Source organism: Hippopotamus amphibius, chromosome 17 (assembly GCF_030028045.1).
Source record: "Hippopotamus amphibius kiboko isolate mHipAmp2 chromosome 17, mHipAmp2.hap2, whole genome shotgun sequence".
Classification (NCBI taxonomy): Eukaryota; Metazoa; Chordata; class Mammalia; order Artiodactyla; family Hippopotamidae; genus Hippopotamus; species Hippopotamus amphibius.
The window spans coordinates 63,751,894-63,774,910 of NC_080202.1; the positions used below are offsets into that span (position 1 = coordinate 63,751,894).

The 23,017-nt window shown below is 46.9% G+C and overlaps 1 protein-coding gene across 3 annotated transcripts in view; it reads left to right on the forward strand.

The window, feature by feature from the left end:
- Window positions 1–23,017, forward strand: part of PRKCA (protein kinase C alpha) — a 346,357-nt gene that overhangs the window by 11,727 nt on the left and 311,613 nt on the right. The window lies entirely within an intron of this gene.

A 23,017-nucleotide genomic window follows, 5' to 3' on the forward strand; every position in this document is an offset into this window, starting at 1 on the left:
CAGAAAGCCTGGCAACTCGGATGAAAACAACTCATCCTGATAAGCCTGAATGAAGTAGGAGTTGTTGACTGACATGAGGATGAGGAAGATGTTTTGGGGCTTGTTAGGAGGTGGCTTTCAATTTGGGCTTTGTAGGATGCGTGGCATTTCCTTCGATTGGAGGCTGGGGGAGGATGATCTAACACGAGTAAGAGCAGGAGAGTGACGTGTGGGTTCGGGGAGGTGTGCTGCTGGAGGGGCGGCTGGCACTGACCCCCAGACAGGACAGATGGAGAGAACTACGAGGCGCCACCCCGCCTTTCCCGCCCGCGGGCTCTTCTGCACGTATCTGCACCTTCCTCTTGTATCTTTTATTGCTGTCACGCTCATTTTTCAGAAAAATGTTGTTACGGGAGATTAGAGCATTATATCTGTGTCAAAGATACACTGATGCTTGGAAAACGTGTTTTTTTTTAAATTAGGGTACAGTTGCTTTACAGTGTTGTGTTAGTTTCTGCTGTAGAGTGAAGTGAATCCGCTGTATGTGTACATATATTCCCTCTATTTTTGGATTTCCTTCCCATTTAGGTCACCACAGGGCACTGAGTGCAGTGCCCTGTGCTAGACAGTAGGTTCTCATTAGTTACCTGTTTCATACGTAGTAGTGTGTATATGTAAGCCCCAATCTCCCGATTCGTCCCACACCCTCCTTCCCCCCTTGGTGTCTGTAGACACCCCAGTGTTGACTGCAGCACTGTTTACAGTAGCCAGGACATGGAAGCAACCTGAAATGTCCATCAACAGATGAATAGGTAATGATGTGGTACCTGTATGCAATGGAATATTACTCAGCCATAAAAAGGAACGAATTGTGCCACTTGCAGAGACGTGGATGGACCTAGAGTCTGCCATACAGAGTGCGGTGAGTCAGAAAGAAAAACAAATATCATATAGGAAAATGGCATAGAGGAACCTATTTGCACATGTGTTTCAGTAAGTGTGCTGCTCTGACACTGTTCCGAGGGTCTCTGTTCTGAAGCTGGTACTATTGATGGCAGTTGGAAGTGCAGTGTTTTCCAGCCTGGAGATGAGGACTGAGGTCGATACGCTGAGTTCTGATAGGCTCACACACATCAATAAGAGGAAGAAAAATTCACATATTTAAAATCGGCAGCAGTGTGTATTTTTAAGACGGCATCCTTGTTTGACCCGGCGGGATTTCTGGTTCATTATCAGTAGCTATTCCTTGCTTCTCCGTGGGGCTAAACTCTGGGAACGTTCTGTAACCCTCATCAGGATCCTTGGCAGGTGGGAACATAGGATGGGCTTTCATCTGACTTTCGGTTTTGCAGAATAGGAACTCACAGAAGACTGCTGCCACTCTGCTGTGTACTTGGCATGTGTCCCCATCTGGCAGCTGGCAGCCGTGCCCCCGCTTGGCTGGGGTGGACGCTGGGGCAGAGGTTAAGAGCTCGCCCACCGTCACGCAGCTTTGAGACCAGGGTGATGGGGTAAACGTCTGTTTCATTGCAGTAGTTGCTTAGTATCTGAAGCTACACCGTAAGTAGCCAGTACCCTTTTCCTCATCTTTCCACTTGTTTTTCCTCCTGTCAGATTTTCTAATAAAATATGATTTGTGGTGCTGTTTGTTGTAATTGGACTCAAGAAAGCTACGCTCATGCTTGTAAAGGTTTTCGTTAGTTTCTGTTTGTTTTTTGAAATTGACCGTTAATGAACTTAAATTATTTTTCTCCTTTCATTGAACTCATGCATGCAACTATACCTAACTATCTTAATGAGAAAATGGGAGATGGCTCACTTGTAAAACTTTGGGAATTGCAACTTGATTCTTAACTGTTGACAGTGTAGGGAGTAGTTTAAATCATACTTTTTTCTTCCAAAAGGTCTTAATGCAGTTGTGATCATGAAAAGTCCTAAGTTAACATTAACAGCTGGATTACAGAAGGATCATATTGTGAGTCATGTGCCGAGTTTTGAAATCTTTTGAGTAAATTAGTTTATTTCACATGCTGAGTTTGGTCACTGAGGTGGATTTTGTTGCTTTAGTTTTTCATTAGTTTCGTCTGAGTGACTCATTGACATGGAAAACTTTATGATTCTTCTGTTTTAATTTCAGTTTCTCTCCAACAGCTCAGAAGCGTGTAGGACTGATTCTTATTCTTTAGGTCCAAATTGTCTTACTTTCCCTTGTTCAGTTTGTACCGCCAAGCACCACGGCACCTGCCGGTTGAGCGGCGTCTGGGATCACGTGATGCAGCTTAGTTTGCGAAGTCACGTTTTATGAAGATTACTTGCTGGGTGGGAGCTGGAACAGTTTGCGCGTGCGGCGTGCCGTGGTGTCTGCGATGAGTCCGGTGCAGCGCTGCAGAGCGATGAGCGGGGGCAGCGAGGGTGCTGGAGGCCAGAGGGTAGCTCCGTGGGCCAGGCTCTGGGCTGACGAAATTCTTCGACAGTGAGTGGTGTAGTACTAACGCCTTTCATGATTTATTAAAGCATAAACTCGGGAAGAATACAGCATTCACGACATGAACTTTGATAGCATGGTTCGTGAACAAGGTGCTCGGCTAACTTGCCTGCTGGTGGAGAATTAATGAAGTCCCAGGTTGTATCCCAAAGTTCTGAAAGTTCACTGTCCACTTCTGGCTCTTGTTTGCATTTCCAGTGTGTCCCTTTTATGTCAAGTTTTATTTGATCTGTATACTTTGTCCAAACAGTCTGAAACTGTGGAGACTTAGTCTTAAAAAAAAAAAAAAAAGTAGAATATATGCATGTCAGGTGGGGGAGATTTTAGTCACTAGGAAGCTGGATAGCTCTCTTAAACATTAGATTCAATATACATCTGTAGGTAACGAAAAACCTGCTTCTATTTAAATGTAGGTTAATCATCTGAATTCATGTACGTTTACGTCCTGGCCTTGACCTCCTTGGTGAATTCTGTCGTCACGGGATCAGGAAGAGCCTGGTCTCGGAATTTAAAGCAGGAAGGGATTGTGGAGGCTGTGTAACCGAGGTCCTTGACTTTACAGCCGTGGAACTGGCCACAAGGGTTCCGTGACGTGCTGTAAGCTCAGCCACAGAACTGTGACGATCTCCGTGCCCCAACTCCCATAAAGCGCTACTGTGCCCACTGCCCACTTGCTGCTTCCTGGTAGCTCATAAACCTTTGTACTTATGTGTGCGCTGGTCTTAAATCTTACGTTCTATTACCAGTGAGTCTAGGCGCTTCTCCAGTAATCTCTGTGTTGAAGCACAGGGAAATCTGCAAACAAAACACGCACTGGATTCCTTTTATTGCTTTTGAAAGATGGCAGTGCCTTTTAGGGACAAACGTGCGTCTTGCTCTAAAGCCTACGAGGTTTACTGAGTAAGGGATTGTTCATCTATCTTTCATAATTTAGATGACCAGTCTGCTAATAACATAAAGACCTTGTTTAAACTATTAAAAATGCGTAAAACTTTGAGAGTTCTCGGGCAGGGAAAATGGTTCTACTTGAAATGACATATCCTTTGCATTTTGTCTTTCTAATTTTAGCTCCTCAGGAGTCTTCGGGAGGAAGCTGCACCCATGAGCTGCCTAGTCTGTTACTCTTACACTGAGATATCAGAGTTGATTTTGCATTTTCTGTATCACCTAAAATATGTGTGTACACATCCATCAGCATTAATGTACGAATGTACAGATTTCTTGTAGCCCCCAAACAAGATTTAAAGGTTGACTGAATGTGACCATAACGTTTATTTGGTGGTTTTGTCTTCTGTAGTAAAAGTAATCCCATTCTTAGAATTGAAATTATTTCTGAACAGTGGTACAGCCAAATATAGACGTCAAACCTTAGTTTCAGTGTTGACTTGAGGTTCTGTTCTTAGAAATACATAAATACAGAAAATATACGAAATGATGGAACTGAAATTAAACATGGACACTTATACATACCTTTTCAGTATTTTTTATCTAAGGCCAAACACAACGTAAGTCTTGTAAATGTTGCTTGGAAGATTTTGTTTCATGTCCCAGATTTCTGAGTTGCCTTAATAAGCTAAAAATGATGGTTCCTGTTTTTTTCCCTTGATGAGTTTCTCTGCCATACCTTCAGACATCTTTATTGCTCCAAGAGTCTTTGAAGCAGACTCAAAGTTAGGAAATTCTAGGTAAATTATCACTGCTGATTTGATAAATGTGAATAATCTTGAAGATTTGATAGGACTCAAGAGTAGCAAGTTTTTTTCTTTTTAGAAACTCTTATTGAATTATAACCCAATATACAATTGTATTACAATATACATAGAAATGTGCACATATCAGGAGCGTACAGCTTGATAAATGTTACAACAGAGCCTCCCGTGTAACCGGCAAGGAGGAGGAAGTTTCTAGGCCGTCTTTTTTGCTCCTTGGTGCCTGCTGCTATACGGAAATTATTGCCTGTTTTGAATAATAGCCTTTCTTTTCAAAGTCAGCTCACTTTTCTGAGAAAACCTTTGATTCTGGGGTGAGGCAGTGAGTGGGGACTTTCAGTTCTGTGAACTGAAATGTACACCACCCTCATTTCATCCTCAAGTGATTGAACCATCCTTGGCTCTAAGTGGAGTTTCTTTCTCCTCCAGCTCCTTAAATCTTTGGAAGAAATAGTTCTCCTTCAAACATTTATTTTGAACTAATTCTAGTTCCTTGGGAAGTTGAAAAGTGGTACAAGGAATTTCTATATCTCTCACCCAGCTTCCCCCAATATTAACATATTAGAAGAACAGGAAATTAACATTGGTGCAATATTAACTAAGAACAGGAAGTTAACCTTGGTACAATATTAACTAAAGTATAGATCTATGTGAATTTTCACCAGTTTTTCCACTAATGTCCTCTTTCTGTTACAGAGCCCTATATAGGATCCCACAGTGCATCTAATTTTTTAGTCTTGGAGGTAAACCATTTTTTGTTTCAATTGTATGGGTGTAGTATATCTGATCATGCACTGGTGCAACCAGACGTCCTACTTGATAAATCAGACCGCTCCTGTTTTTCATTACGGTTCATTGCGCTGGAGTCATGCCTCTCTGGGTGGGTCCGCCCTTGGTCACCTTGGTTGCTGGGTGGCTGTCACTGAGTTATATTGCTTCTCATTGCCAGGAATCTTATTTACAAGCAGGATAATGGGAATGGAAGCCACCAAAGGTCAAGGATCTCATGCATCTGCCGCTGGTTTTTTTTTTTCTGGAGAGTGAACTAGGAAATCAGAGCTTGATCTGGAAAGCCAGCTTGTTCTCTAGACTACTGTTGTCCAAGAGAACTTTGTGTGGTGCTGGGAACGCTCGTAGGGTGGCCACTAGCACTGGCTGGCTATTATGCCCTTGAAATGTAGAACTGAATTTCTGGTTGCATTTATTTTTAAATAGCTATATGGAGTGAGTGGCTGTGGTATCGGAGCATTCCGCTTTAGAGCATCCTTAGGGAGTAATACTGGATATCATACCTTTTAAACCTTTCATTGCAAAGTAAAATGCAAATATATAAAACCACACAGAAAATACGTGGTTTAATGAATGACCATAAAGTCCACAGTGCTGTAACTGCTACCCAGGTCAAGTAGTGGAGCTTGGCTAGTCCTCATTTGCCTCGTTTGTTCCCCCCAAGTAACTACTTCCATCACTTCTGTGTGTTTCTTTTAGTCTATCGTGTGGTTATCCCCAGATACTGTAGTTGAATCTCGCAGTTTAACCTTCTGTTATTTAAAAATAATTGGAAATGTCCTCAAATCTCTTCCCCATTTCCTTATCCCTTATCTGGGGGGCAGCCCTGGGTTTTGGGACCTGTAGCGTGTCCCGCAGTCAGAGCCTTGGTAACCGGATGCTCACAGTACATCGTATTCCTCTGTATTTTCTGCAAATTGGCAGCTGGATCCAGAGGTTTGACGGGATTCGAGTTCAGTTTGTCATGTGGTTTAAGATGCCTTTGTAAGGTCACGTGCTTGTTAATTACAGGTATAGTAATGTGGAAAGACTGTGAATGGGGGTTTTCTATCAAAGTATCCAAAACTGAGACGTGAACATAAACCATTTGAACTAGTTAAGTTTCAGAGTATGGTATGCAACCTGGAAACATCTACGTGCACGCTGCTTGTGGAAAACTAGGTTGTCAGAGGTTTTTCTCAGTGTACAGTGTTCATTGCGCTTTATGTAAATTTTAGTTTTACCCAGTACCTCCGTGGGCAAGAGGTGTGTGTGGGGGCGTGTCTGTCTGTGGGTGGTGGAAATAGTTACTAATTGAATTGTTATATAGCCATTTTCTTGTCTAAACCTCACCCACATGACTGTATATATGGTCTTTTTGTTCCTGATCTTTATTTCCAACCCAAGATCAAAATTGGGTTTTATGGTTATTTTTGTACAGTGGAACATGTGGGGGCAAAAGCATAAGCGTGTGAGACGGGAATTCCGTGTCTTCCCAGCCAGGGACGGGGGTTGTGGGCTCCTGGACCTGCTGCGGGCAGAGCCACGTACTAGCTCCTGATGTGTGGGAGGATTTCCGTAAGAGGGACAGACCCTGTGAGTCTTTCCAGGGAATTTAAGGTGTAACTGGAGAAGTATGACTTACGCACAGAGCACTGAAGAGTGCTCTTTAAAAAAAAAAAAAGTCAATATGTATAAGTTAGTGTACAAATGAGGAGACCCTGCTGTGATAAATGAGCGCTAGACTGGAAGTTAGGAGTTGGCTTCTGTTGGGGTGGCGGGTATGTGACCCCCTTGCCAGCTGCCGTGGCAGGTAACGTGGTCTCTTTCAAGGTCCTCGTTCAACTTCAGCATCCTTAGCTGGGGCCTCCGAGTCGCCGTTACCCAGCAGTTGGTAGGCACAGACGTGGGAGGCCAGACCTCGCTCCCGGGCTGCCTGCTTTCTAAGCATCCTGCCAGCTGTCGGGCTCCTGAGGCTGGAGACGGGGCGCACGCCCTGGCCTCGCTGCTCAGTGTCTGTGTACCCCCTCCTCCCAATTACTCCACTGAAGCACAGTATCTCGGAAAAATAATCTACGGGACTGAAGTTTTTTCTAAAAATATTATCATTGAAATGCTGAAAGCTTCATGCAAAACAAACCGCTGCCTGCTGGGAATTGGCCCTCAGCCAGGCATTGAGTTGCTTGAGGATGAAAAAAAATCCCCTGATTCTCCCTCGATGTTTTTCTCTATTGGCAGCATGAAAAATGTCAAAAACAGTTCTCTGACTTCTGTTGGGTCCAAGCCCATGTTGTACTGTCTAACTTATGTGAACTCCTTACGGTTGAATCTGGTATTTGAGTTGGGTTTTGGTTTCGTGGCCTGTTGCAGAGCCCTGTGACCCAAACAGGCACTCTGGAGCCCCTTTCTAATCTGGAGAGGAAATAACAAATTCTGGGAGAAGGACTTTGTGTTTTACCTTGTAGCACCCGTAAGGCTGAAATAGTGGTTCCCCCACCCCAGACGATGGTGGGACTCAGACACGCGTGGGAGGAAATCACGGTGGATGCGAGTCAGGGCGCAGTGTTCCTGGAACTGTCCCCGCACCGTTGAGGGAGAGCAGAAAGGCCCTAAAGGGAGGGTAGTTGTGATTTTTTTTTTTTTGAAAGCTTGCTTACAATCCTTTGAGCTAGATAGAGCCCTAGGATTACTTTGAGTTTATAGGACTGCATGCTTTTGCATGCATAAATCCTGTTTGTGCAAATTTGACCTTTTAAAATTTCCATTGCTGTCCCCATTTTGTCCCCCCCCCCCCCTTAAAAAAGCTGACCTTTGTGAAGTACTAGGTTTTGCGGTGGATGTTAAGGCTCTGAGACCCACGGCTGTGGCTGGCTGCCGTCCATCTCCTCAGCTAAGTGCGTACTCCCTACCAGGCACTGAGCTGTTGCTGGAAATAGTGGTACCTAGCCTTTATCGTGCATGGCCTTTGTGTGGCCCGGTGCTAAGCGCCTGACATCCTATTTAACCTTCACATCCACTGAGGGCAGGTGGTTTTGGTCAGGTTAAGTATTGCCTGAATCTTAGGACTAAGGATACGCTTTATTCTTTTCATCACGTGAATTTTTCTGATATTTCATCCAGAAAGTTCTTGAAAGTTAAATTCCTCGTGGATTTGTATATTTTAAAAAAGCAAATCCCCCATTTTTACAACTTGGATCCAGATGTTTTCCTTCCCTACCCACTGCGCCCTGCCCCCAATTCTTCATAATAAAATGTAGAAAAATATCTGTAAGAACGTAGCCTTTAATTTCCTGTCTTATAGCCTCGTGGCATGTGGCGATGCTGTAAAACAAGTGCAGTCAAGCCTAGCAAACATTCAGCTGAGGTTTTAAAGGTGCGTGGAATCAATTTATACTAAAAATAGCAATCCAGTCATTTTACCTTCTAGGCGCATCCTTTTTTCTGCCCGAACCTGAGGCTGGGGAGACAACTTTGTAATTGTCTGTGTGCCGTCGTGCCTGTCTGTCCATCCTTCTGAGCTGAGGGGTGAATGCCGCTGAACTTGCCCAGAGTCTGGCGGTATCTGGCCAGCACGCACGCGACTTCTCAGGGCTGGCAGTGTGACCTTGCATCTGTTCACAAGGCTGAGATTTGGGGTTTCTATTTAGGTGGACCTCTACGTTCAGTATTTGTAGATTCTTGATACAGTGTGAAGGGGAGATTTGCTGAAAGTGATTTCAGATGGTACCTTCGTTTTACTTTTGATAATTAGTTTATTGAAAAATACTCCTGTTCTATTGGCATCTCCTTAACTACCCAAATACTTGAAATCAGCTCTGTACACCTGTGTGCCCTCCACTCAGGGGTCTTAATTCTCTACTTTACGTCCTTTCTGCCCTGTCCTTACGCCTCCTCTCACCGCGTGGTTCTGGACTTTGGAGTCATCTGATCGTTGTTTGACTATTCGTGTGACAGGTTTGGGGAGAATTCTCTTAAGGTGAGGTTTGGTGACCACTTACTCCGTGGATGTAAACCGTTGCTCCGTCTGCCAGGAGCCGTCTCTCACGCCGGAGAAATAAGCCAGATGGAGACCCTGCCCGGATCCCTAGTGACGGGCCCAGCAGCCGCGTGGATGCTTGGGGAAAGGCCCCGGGACTCTGGCAGTGGGTGATACGGGGTGGAGGCTCCCTGAGTCTGGGGGTCAGGAGAATCTCCCCTAAGGAGACATTTGAGCTCTGATGCGTGTGAAGAGCTGTGCAGGTGCAAAGAGAAGGAAAAGCTTCCTGGGTAAAGCAGCCAGCGTGTATAGAAGGCCCTGTGGGGAGGGGGCCCTGGGCGCTCTCAGAACCAGAAGCAGCCCTTGGGTACCCGAGTGTTTGAGTGAGGAGGAGCGCCGGGCGAGAGAGGCCTGGAGAGGTAGGCAGGGGCCGCCTTGCAGGTCTCAGACCAGGTTAAAGACTTCGATCCTTGAGGCTAAGAGCCACGGTGGAAATTCACAGGGCTCTCAGGAAGGAGGTGGCCTGGTCAGGACTGCCTTGGAATTCTGTTCCATGCCTCCTCTTCCCTGGAGAACTAACTCGAAGTCGGCAAGAGTGGACGGGGAGGCCTTTCGGGAGGCCCCCTCCTCGCCCTGGTGAGAGGTGGGGTTCCTGAAACTGGAGAGGTCGTGGACAGATGTTTTCAAATCCAGGGTCTGTGTAGGAGGTGAGGCCAGCTGGACGTGGTGATGAAATGGGTGTGAGAGAGAGGAGGGGTGTTGATGGGGCCGTGGTGACGTTCACGGGTGTGTGACAAGCCAGGAGACCAGGCTTCGGGGAAGAGCACATGACTTTGAACCCGTTGGATGAGAAGCGCTGTCGAGGTTTCCAAAGGGGAGAAAGGAAAGGATGGTGGGGGCTTCTGGCGCTGGGACTGAGGGCCGGCCAGAGCCGGAGCAGATCTGGCACAGGTGGAATTGGGTGGAGTGGCCGGGAGTAGCTGCCCTGGGGGCGGAGGGGCTCCGGTGCGGTCAGCAGAGCGGAGCTCTGCCCGTCGTGGGCTCTGCAGACGGGAGCGAGCCTGCGAGGGGGACGGGGGGTCAGCGGGGCAGGAACCTCGAGGGTTAGGGCGGGGCTTACGGGCGGGAGCTGGGGTGCTGGGGCTGGAGTGTCAGGGTCCTGGGGCAGCAGGTAGAGCGAGGGGGGTGGCAGCCACCTGAGCAGTGACCCCTGGACGGTTCCCGGGGGTCGTTCAGTGACGGGCCTCCCCTTGGTCTCGCCACGTCTTGTCTTTGAGGTTATGGCCCCCTAGAAATGTCTCTTCCGATCCGTCAGGGTTTAAAAACAAAAAACGGAGTCACCCTGCTTTCAGTCTTCCGAAGGACGGGAGTAAAGTGGAGTGTTTTTAACTCTTAAATTCTGACTCACCCACCCCCAGTCTTCATCGAGCTGGGTCGCGTTTGGCCCCTTCTCTCCGTCTCTTGGGTGTCCCAGAGAAGGGACCGTCTGGGGAGACGAGCTGTTTTCAGGGATGCGCAGCTTGTGCGTGCCTCGGGGAGGCGCGTGCCCTGGCGGTCACCCCTCTGCCTTTGTTTGCTCAGCCAGGATGCTCGCATTGATCAGAAAAAGGACTTTCTCCTGTTTTAGTCGTATATGGCTGTAATATCTGCTCATCCTATCAAGGAGATAAAGCAGATCCGCAGGCGAGGGAGCATTTGTCGGTGTTTGAGAGAGATTTTGTTAAGCTAGAGTATTCTATTAGAGACTGAACTCCATTTCCACGTATTTTGTTAAGCGGGTATCAGTGTGATGGCAGGAAAAGGGGCATTTGGAGGGTCACGTGCTCCGGCATTAACTAGATTTTCATAGATTCCGTTAGCTAGGAATTTCATAACGACGTGAAGACGGACTTTGAGACAGCCACAGGAAAAATGACTTGGGGCTCATCTGTGTGCGGGCGAGAGTCAGACCGGGATTAGCGGCCTCCGACCCGGGGGGGGGGATGGGGGGTCCCGGTCGGAGCGAGGGAGGCACGTCCTGCCTGTGCTTCACGCGTCCCGCTCTGGGACTGTTGACTGCTGTCCTCTCTCCCGAGGACACCTGTCTGTCAGTCACTGCTTCCTGTTTTTACCGCCCGGGGCCGCAGCTCCGTGAGCGGACGAGGCGGCGTGGCCGCCGTGCTGCGGTGCGGGCGGGCAGCGCCGTCGGGGCAAGCGTCGTGTGGGGTCCGCGCCCCCGGGGACCGGGCTGCGGGCGTGTGCCTCGCAGGTGGGTTTCGGCAGCGGCTCTGACTGTGTCCCGCGCCTGCCGTCCCCCCAGCCTCTCCCTCGGCCTCGACCCGTCCTTCTGAGCTTCAGCGTCGAGCGGGCCCCTTTGCGGCTCCCCTCTGTGGCCTGGGAAGCCTGCCACGTGCGGTCCCTGTGCTCTCCCACGTGGTCGGTGCCGCGCGCTCTACGCGGTCGTCGTGGCAGGACTGGCGAGGCTTAATGCTGCCGCAGCACGTTCATCCCCAGATCTGTGGCCGAACGGAGGTTTACGTCTCCTTCACGGCGCACGTCGACGAGAGGGACCCTCTCCACAGTCTTGCAGGCTCTTGGCGTCTGGAACCCAGGGCCACCTCCTTCAGAGGAAGAGACTGAGCCTCACGCAGGGACCGTTCAGTGCTTCTCTCAGAAGGGATGCTTGCCCACCGCTCGTGGGCCAGAGCAAGTCCTGTGACCCTCCCAAGAGGGTCGGGGGATGGGACGGTTCGGGTGTCTCTGCCACACGTGTGTTGTCAGATTTCCTTCACAGGAATAAAAACCGTGAGGGTAGAACCTCGGTTGATGGATGCGTTGCTTGTGGCCTTTCCTTGACGGAAACTGTCTTGACAACGTGACGTACACACGATCGGTCTTGTTAAAGCACTCATTTTTATAGTGTTTTCCTTGGATTTGATCCGTGTTTCCCTTTTGAATCCAATGTAGCAAACCTGTTAACTTTTTTATTCAGAATATACTAGAACAACAGAACGTTCGCTCCATTTACGAGAGGATGTGTGAACATAACACAGTTTGGAACAGACCATCGGGGCTCTGGGGATACCCAGGGCATCTCACTAAAGCGGTTTTGTGGCCTCTGCCGTGGGATTTGGCGGGGATGTGCGGAAATGGGGGGAAGGGCGACATCAGTGTCTAACGCTGTCGCCCAGGCTAGACCTCTTCCATTTTCTGTGAGGTCCAAAATAGGTTCCTGGCATTTTTTAAAAGATCTCTTTCTGATTTAAGAGTCTGGTCCTTTTAAGGAGGCGTCCGTCTTAGTTTAGGTAAAGTAAAAACTGTACGTTTTCCTCCGCTAGATCTACTTGCCCAGTACCTCTGTCCCGTGTGCCCTGCATGGAAATAGCTTTCCTAGCGAAACCAGCGTTACAAATAGTTACATGTACCAGGTTTGCCTAATAGCAAATCTAACAAACTGACAAACGAGAGATTTTAGATGGAGATCGATTCCCCTAAATGCTGAAACTTCCTCAGAACACCCAGTGTTTACTCCTGTTATGCGATGGATTGCCAGGCTGTTTTCTGATGTTCAAGGATGAGATGCTCTAGGCTGAATAGTGGGACTGGATGGAGCATCTATGCTAACATGATTTGGGGCACAAAGAGGTGATTCATTGGCTTTTCTATAACAATCTCTGTCAGTTAGGTTCACCTCGTCTGAACTGGTTTTCAAGGTCTGTGAGGAGAGGGAACATTTCTTCTTCTGTGGTGTCCTGTACGTGTCTGTGGGCTGAGAGGAAGGAGTCTGGACTCTGGAAAGGGAGGGAATAACGGGGATTGAGGCCTGGCCACTGGAGGCATTTCCGTGGTCAGAATCCCCTAGAGGACGCGTGGCCCCTTGAGGGCATCCGTTCCACACCCTGATGGACAAGTAGAAGTAGGTTGTCTCTCCTCTTCCTGGAGGCTGACTTCAGAAAGCCAGTAGGGTGATTCTCTTAATGAAAACCTTGACTTTGGGTTCAAGTTTTAAAAGATCGTACTGCCCCTCCCCCCTGCAGTGTCGGACAGAGTCGGGGTACAAGCCTGCGTCTGTCCTTGGGGTCACCGTGCAGTCCATTCCTGTCGGGCCCCGTGCTGCAGCCTGGCCGCCCAGCGCCGCTGTGTCCTCCTCTGCTGCCTTGTGCTTCCGACGTCCTCGTCCTGGGAAAGTGCGAGGCCCCCGGGTCCCAGTTGGGTTCTTGTCTGGAGCCAGAGACTTGGGCATTTACCGCCCTTCTTCCTAAGTTTGCCTCTGATGGGTAGGTCTCCTTGACTGGTTTTTTGTTCTGTTTATTTGTTCTCTTTTGGCCACACCGCGTGGCTTGCAGGATCCTAGTTCCCCGCCCAGGGAATGAGCCTGGGCCCCCAGTGGCAGAAGCGCTGAGTCCTAACCACTGGGCCGCCAGGGAAGTCCCTCCTTTATTGTTTAGAAGACTCTGTTTAGAGCGGGTCATCATTTTTCACTTCGTCTCCAGAGTCAAACTCACAAATCCAGGGAGGAAGGGAAGCAGATTGGGAGCAGGAGGCTGCAAGGGGACCCCAAGATGCCTGAGGGCTTGGAAAGGATGCAGGGTGAGGGGTGGAGAAAGGGGACCCCAAGATGTCTGAGGGCGTGGAAAGGATGCAGGGTGAGGGGTGGAGAAAGGAACACAGACCATCGCTGTCCCCGAAGACCAGGCAGCCTCTCGTGTAACCTCAAGTCTCAATCTTAAGATTTTTGCCCACTTTACAAACTAGGAAACCACCTCTTAGAGGTAAGTAGCTTGTCCAAGCTCAGAGAGCAACTGTGCGTGGTGAACCAAAGGCTTACACCTGGGTGAACTGGTGATGAAACCCAATCTCTTCCGAATCTACCTCAGTGTTTTTTGTGAGGGGAAGTAAATACCAGAAAAGTTGGCATTGCCCTTTGGGCTTTGATTCAGGGAAATTCTGGAAGAAATCCTAAATGCTGACGCTCTAGCCCATGGTTAATGAATCTCTTGGTTTTTTTTAAACTCTTGTTGCTACACTGTATAAATACCTTAGATATTTGTATTTTTTTAAGCTGTTAAGTCTTTTTTTCCTTAAATTCCCAATTGCGACAGGTGACTTGTCTTGGAGAGGTAGTTCTCACCCTGTGAATTCCTCCAGCAGCCTGTCCAGTTCTTCTTGGGTGACTCCCTAAGGCATTTGGAAGATGCTCTGGGGTACCATTTTTAACCTGGCCTCACACTGCGTCTCCTGTTCACGGATTATTTTGGACTCGGCACAAACCCGGGGCTGCCAGGTCTTGCTTGCAGTCACCAGGAGACACTGGCTTTCCTTGGTCGGTGACCAGACTTGTCACTCTTCATTTCTGCCTGGCTCTAAACTGAAGACTTCAGTCCAGTTTTCAGAACTGTTTTGACTTACCGTGCAGAAGCCCCACTTGGGCTGTGAAGCATGCTCTGCGCGTGGGCGCACGTGCCTGGCGCGGCTGGACTCGGTTGCTGCCTTCCAGAGAGGACGCGCGGAGGCTGGCCCCGGGACCCCCCAGGGCTGTGTGTGCGCCTCGTATGGGTTTTCCAGACTTCTAGATTGTTCTCGTGATGCAGCTGTTCAATAAGCAAACTCCGTATGCTAAGGCCCTACCCTCTCCCCCACTCGTGTCAGACAGATGGGGTTTGGAGATGTTCAGAGCTGTCCTCTAGACTGAATTTTTAAAATGTACATGAGATTGTGTAGCTGCGTCTGGGCTCGGACGGTGCTCTGGGGAGGCTGTGGTGGGACGAGGGGAACATATTTTGGAGCATGGACTGTGACCAGCAAGTAAGATGGTTTGCAGTTTTAATTGGCTCTCCCTGGCAGAGGGGTCACGCAGCTGTTTCTCAGACACAACCTTTATGGGAAATGGTCGTTAGATAGCACTGCATTTGGAAATGCGTTTCCTGATCTCGAGGTGATAGAAGGAAATGAAAAGGACGTACTTGCAGCCACCTCCTAGGCCCGCTTGTCTAGCCGTGGTTTAGTCTTAGCTTCATGAAATGTTAATTGCTGCGGTGCTAGATCAGGCTCGAATCTCTCTTGCTGGCATTCCGTAAACCTTTATTGACGTTTGTGCTTGTGTGTTGGAAGGAAGGTAGGTAGATTGAGGGGTGGGTGTTATCATGTTGATTCTGATCACTCTTGTGCTAAAGGAATGCAACAGGTATGGCTTCCAGCCGTTACTGTTACAGGATCAGCTGAGAGAGGGGATGGCTGGAGTGGAAGCTGACTTTGCAACCCTTGCGTCAGAGTCCTAACCTCCCAGAGCGAGGCAAAGTCTCGATGCTGACTTTCCTACACCACTGCCTCAGACAGCCAGCAGTGCGGTCCTGCTGTTTATTTGCCTTAGTATTTAATTCATCTTTTAAAATCCTGCCTTCTGAAAACAGTGGCTGAAAAGGAAAATGGATTCTTTTGTAAAGCCCAAATTTCTTAAGCTTCCGCTTGGACTAAGATTCCTTTCATTAACTCAGGGATTTCTTTTTCTTTGCAAACCACTTTGAAGCTAACTTAAGTTTAAATTATGCTGAAAAAATATTTTTTTTCTTACATGTTTCACTAGACTTATTGGAAAACCATTCCTGTAAAGGAACTTTAATTTCTATTCTGTTGGTTCAAAACCCAATATTGTTTTGTCATTATTACTTGAGGGGAGGTTATAAAGAAATATAACAGCTGTTTGGAGTACACTTAAAGAACTGTCAGCTCCAGAATCGTGTTTGTCCTTGACTCCGTTCTTGTTCCCCTGAAGACCTTTAAAGTAGAAGCTGTTTCTTTTTGCTGTATTAAAACCCCAAACCCTATCTATCTGATATTAGTTGCCAAGCAAAGAGTGGCAGCTAGCCTCTGAAGGCCACCATAAAGGACAAAAATACTTTATGGAAATAGGCTGTTGTTAGCTTAGGTCCTCAAGCTTAGAAAATTCCCCCAAAGCAACAAAATAACCCAAAATTAAGAGTCCATCTTGAAACCTGGCCATTACTCTGTGATTGCATGCTTACTCAGAGTTTCAAATGCTTTTATAATATTACACGATAGAGGTGAAAGTGAGAGGTCTGAATTATAACTTCATTGCATGAGCTAAAAGTGTAAGCCTTAACATTTGATGTGCACTTCATTTTTAATTCTAGGCTTAACAGGGAGGACTGTTTTTGGGTAAAAAGGGTGTGGATTAGTTCTGTGCTAAACATACATACTTTCCTCTTGTTTATGAATTGCATTAAACTCTTTGGGGGAATGGGAAAAGGGCGTTTAAGCCTTACAAACAAGCTGTGCACTGTAATATGTTTGTATCAGACAAAAGCCGTGGACTTTTGCTTGAAGGTAATCTCAGTAATGGAAAACACCAGGGCTTCAGGGAGCTGGAGGGGTGGGTGATTTGGCCTCCAGCTGGGGCTGGGGGAGTCCTGGTCCCAGCCACGGCGGACCGTTTGTCACAACGAGGCCCCTGTTTGGTTTAGGCTGTTAGGTTGTGAGTGTTCAGACGCTCTTGTAGCAGACATGTCAGCAGAGACTACTGCTTCTGCTGCACAAACACTCTTTGTCCAAAAGATGGATTTGGCCTAAGTATAACCACGGCTTCTTAGTTTCTTTAGGGTGGGAGCACATAAACGACATTCGGGGGGAGAAAAACGAGAGCATAAGTATTAGGGTATTTAAAATGTTCGATGGAGGGCAAGGCACACACGTCACAGTTGGGTGCCGTTGTCTATTCAAAGCAGGCAAAGCCTATCTGAGTTTGGGTGCCGCAGGAATCCTCTCTTTAGAAGTCATTTGTATGCATCATTGAGAAAAAGCCAGACTATGTGCTGTTAGGCCAGATGCCATATTCTAGAATTACTCAGCAATTAAGGCAGGGGAGCCAGACCCGATCCCGAGGTCCAGGAGGAACTCAGAGGTTCCTGTTACAGGGTCCAGCACCCGGAGTCAGGCAAGCCTGAGGCCAGTCCTGTGGGACTCGGAGGAGGGCAGGGCAGTCAGCCTGCGGGAAGGATGGATATGTGACTGATCTGAGAAAGCACTTGCTTGGGTCTTTGTGATTCTTTCCTTTGTTTTGGAAAGATAAGAACTACAAGCCTCACAACACCTTGCTGCATCTTTATTTCCTGCCGGTGGCCCCAGATCTCCGTCCAGAGGCTGCTAGCGTCCAGCTCCTTGATAAAGAGGTTTTGGGGTCTGGCAGGCCTCTCGGTTTCTTCATGTTACTGCTGCTTGCCGGCAGCAGACGGTACATTTTAAGTCAGCTCTTCAAGTTCGGTTTCAGACTTTCAGATCTGTCACATTTTTTTTTTCCCTCTGCATTTAATATCGAAGGTGCAAATTCTGATGGGCAGCTTTTAAGACCTTACCATCTGCGTTTTGTGTGAATTATCCTTTCAGAGGTGCAGAACTGAGTGAGGCATATTTTGAAATGTGTGCTTTGTGGTTCTTGCAAGATGGGGAGGTTGCCTTGCGTTGTGAGTGCTTCATTCTGAATCTCTCTCCTTGAAAGAAGTTTGCTGAAGGGGGCCTTCAGTAACTGCTTCAAAAACATGTATCATTAATCGTTTGAATCTTATTAAGTAACCCTGTATCCATGTATTATTTCTTTAATAAAGTAGTAAATTAAAAAAAATTTAAATGATTTAAAGTTATGGATTTTTTAAAAGTAGAAGGAAGAAACTGTTTTGGTGAGATGAGTTAACAATAGTAATTCATCACAAATAATTAACTAGGTATTTGACTGTGCCAGTGTGATCCTAGCACAGCGTCGATAGTAGCTTGGAATTTGAAATTGAACTTGACCTGAGCATTAGTTTATGTGAACGAACACCTTTTTTTTTTGCATGTTGCCCTAAACATTTATATAGCTTTAAAAAGCCACCTTGCATGTTACTGCAATTTATTAAGCAAATGTCTCAAACAGGAAGGCAGTTTGTAAAACTGTGATAGATTTCTAGTGAATTACATTTTTATGACTCTTGTACAAGGAATTCAAGATTTTGGATTATCTTATATGGGCTACAGATACAATACATGTGCTTTAATAGGCTGTAAGCTACTGTCACTGTTTTGCAGTTATAAATTCCATCATTCAACAGATGTTTTCTGGACCACCTATTATACACAGGATTCTATGGGTGTAGCACTGATAAAGTGGACGTGGCCCTACTTTTATTTTCATTTCTATTTTTGGCCACACCACACGGCTTGTGGGATCTTTGTTCCCCGACCAGGGATGGAACCCGCGCCCCCTGCAGTGGAAGCTTGGAGTCCTAACCACTGGACCACTGGGGACTTCCTAGATGTGGCCCTACTTTTCAGGAAGTGCTGAAATCCATCCAAATAAAAGCTGAATGAAAACCAGTTCAGAGATGGAGTTACTAGGGGAGGTGGTTGAGCATTTGAACGCGTCCATATGTGTAGGTAGAACTAGTGCCGAGCAATTAAAAGAATTATGAGAACAGGACAGAATGTAAAAGTTACAAACCGAGATACTATAAAAGTAATGTAAGTAAATGAAAATCTGGAGGCGCAGATAAAAATCAGAGGCAGTATTAGCATGCTGCCATCTACACTTTTCAAAGTAGAGTTGACCAGTTCTGCCCCAAACCGAAGCACATCCTTAAAAAACAAAACAAACTTCAGTTTCTTAACAGGTTTCACTAATTCAAAATCACAGAATTTTGTTTTGCTATAGGCAAGCAAATTTACATTTAATAAGAATGAATTAGCATCAGTTGTCTCATTTTCATAAAATTATTTCTGTCCATCTCTCAATCCGTGCACACAGGAAGGTACCGAGAGCGGTTTTCGCCTGATGTTAATGGTATATCTGTTTGTAGTTTTTTAAGGAACCTCCAAATTGTTTTCCATAGTGGCTGTACCAACTTACACTCCCACCAACAGTGCAGGAGAGTTCCCTTTTCTCCACACCCTCTCCAACATTTGGAGTGAAGTAAGTCAGAAAGAGAAAGACAAATATTGTATGCTAACTCACATATACGGAATCTAAAAATGGTACTGATGAACTCATTGACAAGAACAAGGATGCAGATACAGAGAATGGACTGGAGAACTCGAGGTATGGGAGGGGGCGGGGGGTGAAGGGGAAACTGAGATGAAGCGAGAGAGTAGCACAGACATATATATACTACCAACTGTAAAATAGTCAGTGGGAAGTTGTTGTGTAACAAAGGGAGTCCAACTCGAGGATGGAAGATGCCTTAGAGGACTGGGGCGGGGAGGGTGGGGGGGACTCAAGGGGGGGAGAGTCAAGGAAGGGAGGGAATACGGGGATATGTGTATAAAAACAGATGATTGAACCTGGTGTACCCCCCCCCCCAAAAAAAAAATGGTAATCTGCGTTGGTGTTTGAATCGATTTATTTTTGCGTCTGTCCTTCTCTGCATTGCATACATTCTTAAATATTTTATTTAAAAAATGCCAAAATGTTAAAAGCAGATAGTTTTGGATGTCAGGGATATGAATACTTACCTTTTTGTAGTTTTAATTTCCAAAATTGGGGTGAGTGGAGAGAGGAAACGCGGTCTGCCGTATCGAGCATTGGTTGTATGACATGTTATGTACACAGACGAAGTCTCCTAAGTAACTGAAAAACATATATGGGGCTGTTTATTGTTGGTACTTAATCTATCCCTTCCCTGCCGTGATTTACGTTTTTTCCACATGACTTTCTTTTTCCCCCATCCATTCTGGGGCCATACAACTTTGTTATCAATCAGAGTGCCGTAGCTTCCTTTCGGTGAAGAAGTTTTCCCTCTTTTTTTTTTTTTTTTTTTTTCCCATGGAAAACTATTGAAGAGAGAGAAGTGGGTGTGCGGTGAGGAAGACGGTGTTAAGGTCAGTTTTAGGAGTTTGCTGAGCCTGCTGTGCGGAGATCAGACTGGAGGGAGACCAGAGAATGTGGGGGGACCAGTTACAAGGCTGCTGAGGCACTCCTGCCAAAGGATGACGGTGACTTGGCTAGAGGAGGTAGCAGGGGATTAGACAGGGAGGGGGACAGAGGGGAAGGAATGTCCAGGGTGCCTGCCAGGTTCTGAGCTTGCACGAGGATGCTGGTGGTGCCCCTCCCTGAGAACAAGGCATGATGGGAGAGTGGCTGGACGGTACCTCTGATTCCAGGGGCTGGACCGGGTGGCCGTGGGCTTCAGGTCAGAATCAATAGCCTCAGAATGTCTGGTGTTGTAATGTCTTCAGCTAGGGCCTGTGACTGTGCTTTGGGGGTCCTGTCCTTCCCTAACTTAGAAAATTGTCAGCATTTTCTGGGGAGAGGTTCCTTCTGTATCTCAGACTCTCAGGGGAGGGCCATGACTCAGAAAGGTGGGGAACCACTGACTAAGTAGGTGACCATTCAGTAGTTACATTTCACGGACTCCTGAAGCACAAGAGCTGTGTCAGTGAATGGAATTTCCTGCTCAGCTTTGTAGCAGGGAGTTTGAACTGCTCCTAAGCGCCATTTTTCCAGGACATCTTCTCTGACCTGTGTCTTAAAAAAAAAAAAAGTTTTTGTTTTTTTAGCACACTGCCTAGTCTTTTAAGTAGTCACACCTGGTAATCATTAGTGTAACCCTGTGCTAGGTAACTTAGGTAATGACTCCTGTGAGATTGGTATGAGCGCTCCCATTTCACAGATGGGGAAACTGAGGTTTAGAAAATGTAAATTAATAGTAGATAGTAAATGGCAGAACTGGGATTTGAATCGTCTGACTCTCGTCACCCTGCTTTGCACTGTATTTCCTGTTGGTTGACAGAGGTGACACCTGTTCTGTGTATCTTAGTGCTTTGTCCTCAGGTCATTACTGAGAGAATCAATAATCATACTGCAGTCTGATCAGATCTCTTATGTGAGGCCCTGGCAAATGCCCAGAGTAAGATTACTCCTTTTATTTTTCTAATTTCCTGTCTTCTGTAAACTAAATACCCTTTTTTTTAATCTTCTATGGCTGGGCTTAAGGTTAGGAATTGATACCTCGTCTTGCTTTGAAAACAGCAGAATACTCAGATTCATAGAATTATTACACCCACGTGAGATCTGCAATGTGACCTGCCTCGTCTCCTACACCTGTTTTTCCAGCCAGTTCTTAGGTTTGTGGTGGTGCTGGTTTTTTTTTTTTTCCTGTTGTTGGTTTTTTTTTTAGGTTGTGATTGAATTAAACCTTGTTAGCATGTTGGCTTTCCGAAGTGGTCATTTATGTTCAGCCGGTGTGACTAATGGACAGTTATCTTTCAGTTTCCTCTGGCATCCTGCGTTAATGACTGAGAGTAGCGTTTGTTTGCGCCATCACTCGCACCATTAGCTTTACGAGGAAACCCATGCAGTCCTGGAGCCTCCGCCGGTAGGGGAGCCTCTGCTTCCCGCAGCTCAGATGGGTGGATTCTAGGTCCCCCTCCCCGTGCTAGCTGCCGGACTCAGCTCCTTTTGCTTTTATTTTATTATTTTTTTAAAGTTTTATTGATATAATTGACATACAGTAAACTGCATATATTTAAAATGTACAATTTGATATCCTTTTTCTTATTAGTAATGTATATATGGCAATCCCAACCTCCCAATTCATCCCACCCCAACCTGCCCCGCCTCCCCCCACTTTCCCTGCTTGGTGTCCATATGTTTGTTCTCTACATCTGTGTCTCTGTTTCTGCCTTGCAAACTCCTTTTGTTTTTAAGTGGCTGTGATATGTCGCGTTGAAAGTATATGTCAAATACACACATAATTGTAAAAAGGAAGAGTGTTTGCCGTCTCAGATGATTGGAGATGTTCTTCCTTGCTGGTGATAGCTGACAAGGGGGTTTCTCAGGTTGGCTGCAGTATAGAATGTGAAGCCGTACCTGCGTCTGTTGGTCTCAGGTGTCGAACGGCTCTCTTCAGCGCTTGTGACCTCCTTCTTTGGTTTGGAAAACACTACTTCACTTAGTCCTGTGGGTCTTTGAAGTGACACATTCCATTATAAAAAATCAGAATTGCAGTTAGCATCCCCGTCTGTCTCATCAGAACCCTTTAGGTCTCAGGAAGCTGCCAAGCTCACGGCAGATGCACGTCTTCAAAAACCCTTTCTTTCACCTGAGAGCTTGACTTTTATCACCGGCGATAAACACTGTCAGTTATTTTCCATGAAGTGACAGGCTCACTTCATTCATTTTCAAGCACGTATCTGGCGGATGCCAGATCTCCAAGTCCGAATGACCGTGGTTGGTGGCTCTGTCGGGTAGACGTGGCGCTCCACGGGAACAGTGGACGTGGCCACCGTCACACGCGGAGTGCCGCCGAAGCGCTTCACGCATCACATGGGATACGAACCTGGAATGTTTAGTGCATCATCAAGACATTCTTAAATATGAAACTGGCGTTAGAGAGCAGAGCCTGCGAGTTGCTGGCGGGGCACGTGTCATGCCTGTTGTCAGGGTGATCCACGCCAAGGCACTGGCTGTGTCATCACCGCAGATGTGCTCACACCATCGGGGCAGATGCCAGCACAGGGAAGAAGGCACATGATGACTTCCCTGTCATCAGGAAAATGCTTTTGTTCACACGGACCCTCGGAGGTCTGTGGCTCACAGTTTGAAGCCGACGTTAAGGGTTTGGAAGAGCCACATTAAAATTCCTACTTAATAGGCGTTGTACCGGTGGTCCAAGACAGTCCGTAACTGAGGATTCATGTTTCTGTTAGAAACGCCCGCAAGGCCTACGACATCACCACCTTGTTCTGTGTCTGGCGTGTGAGTGCTGGTCTGCATCCTTGGGCCTGTAAGAGCAGGCGGTTGACAGTGCACCGGAGCAGGTCGGACGGCAGCGGGGGCAGGCGGCCTGAATTTAGGATAATCCAAGCAGTGAATCACACGCGTGTGGGTAACGGGGTTGTAAAGTGACTCTCTGCTTTAGTCAGCGGCTTAGTTGGAAAGCAAAACTACACAGTGAAAAATTACAGGTCTCCGAAATAGATACTTTGTGCACACTTTTAATGTAGCATTTAGCTGAGCCTATCTGGGGTTGGGTTGAGAATTTTCCTGAAGCCTTTGTCTTTTGTGTGGCGTTGCTATTAGCACATCAGTGATTTCTCTCTGGAAGGGCTCCCTGTGCACCAGACGCGGAAAACAGT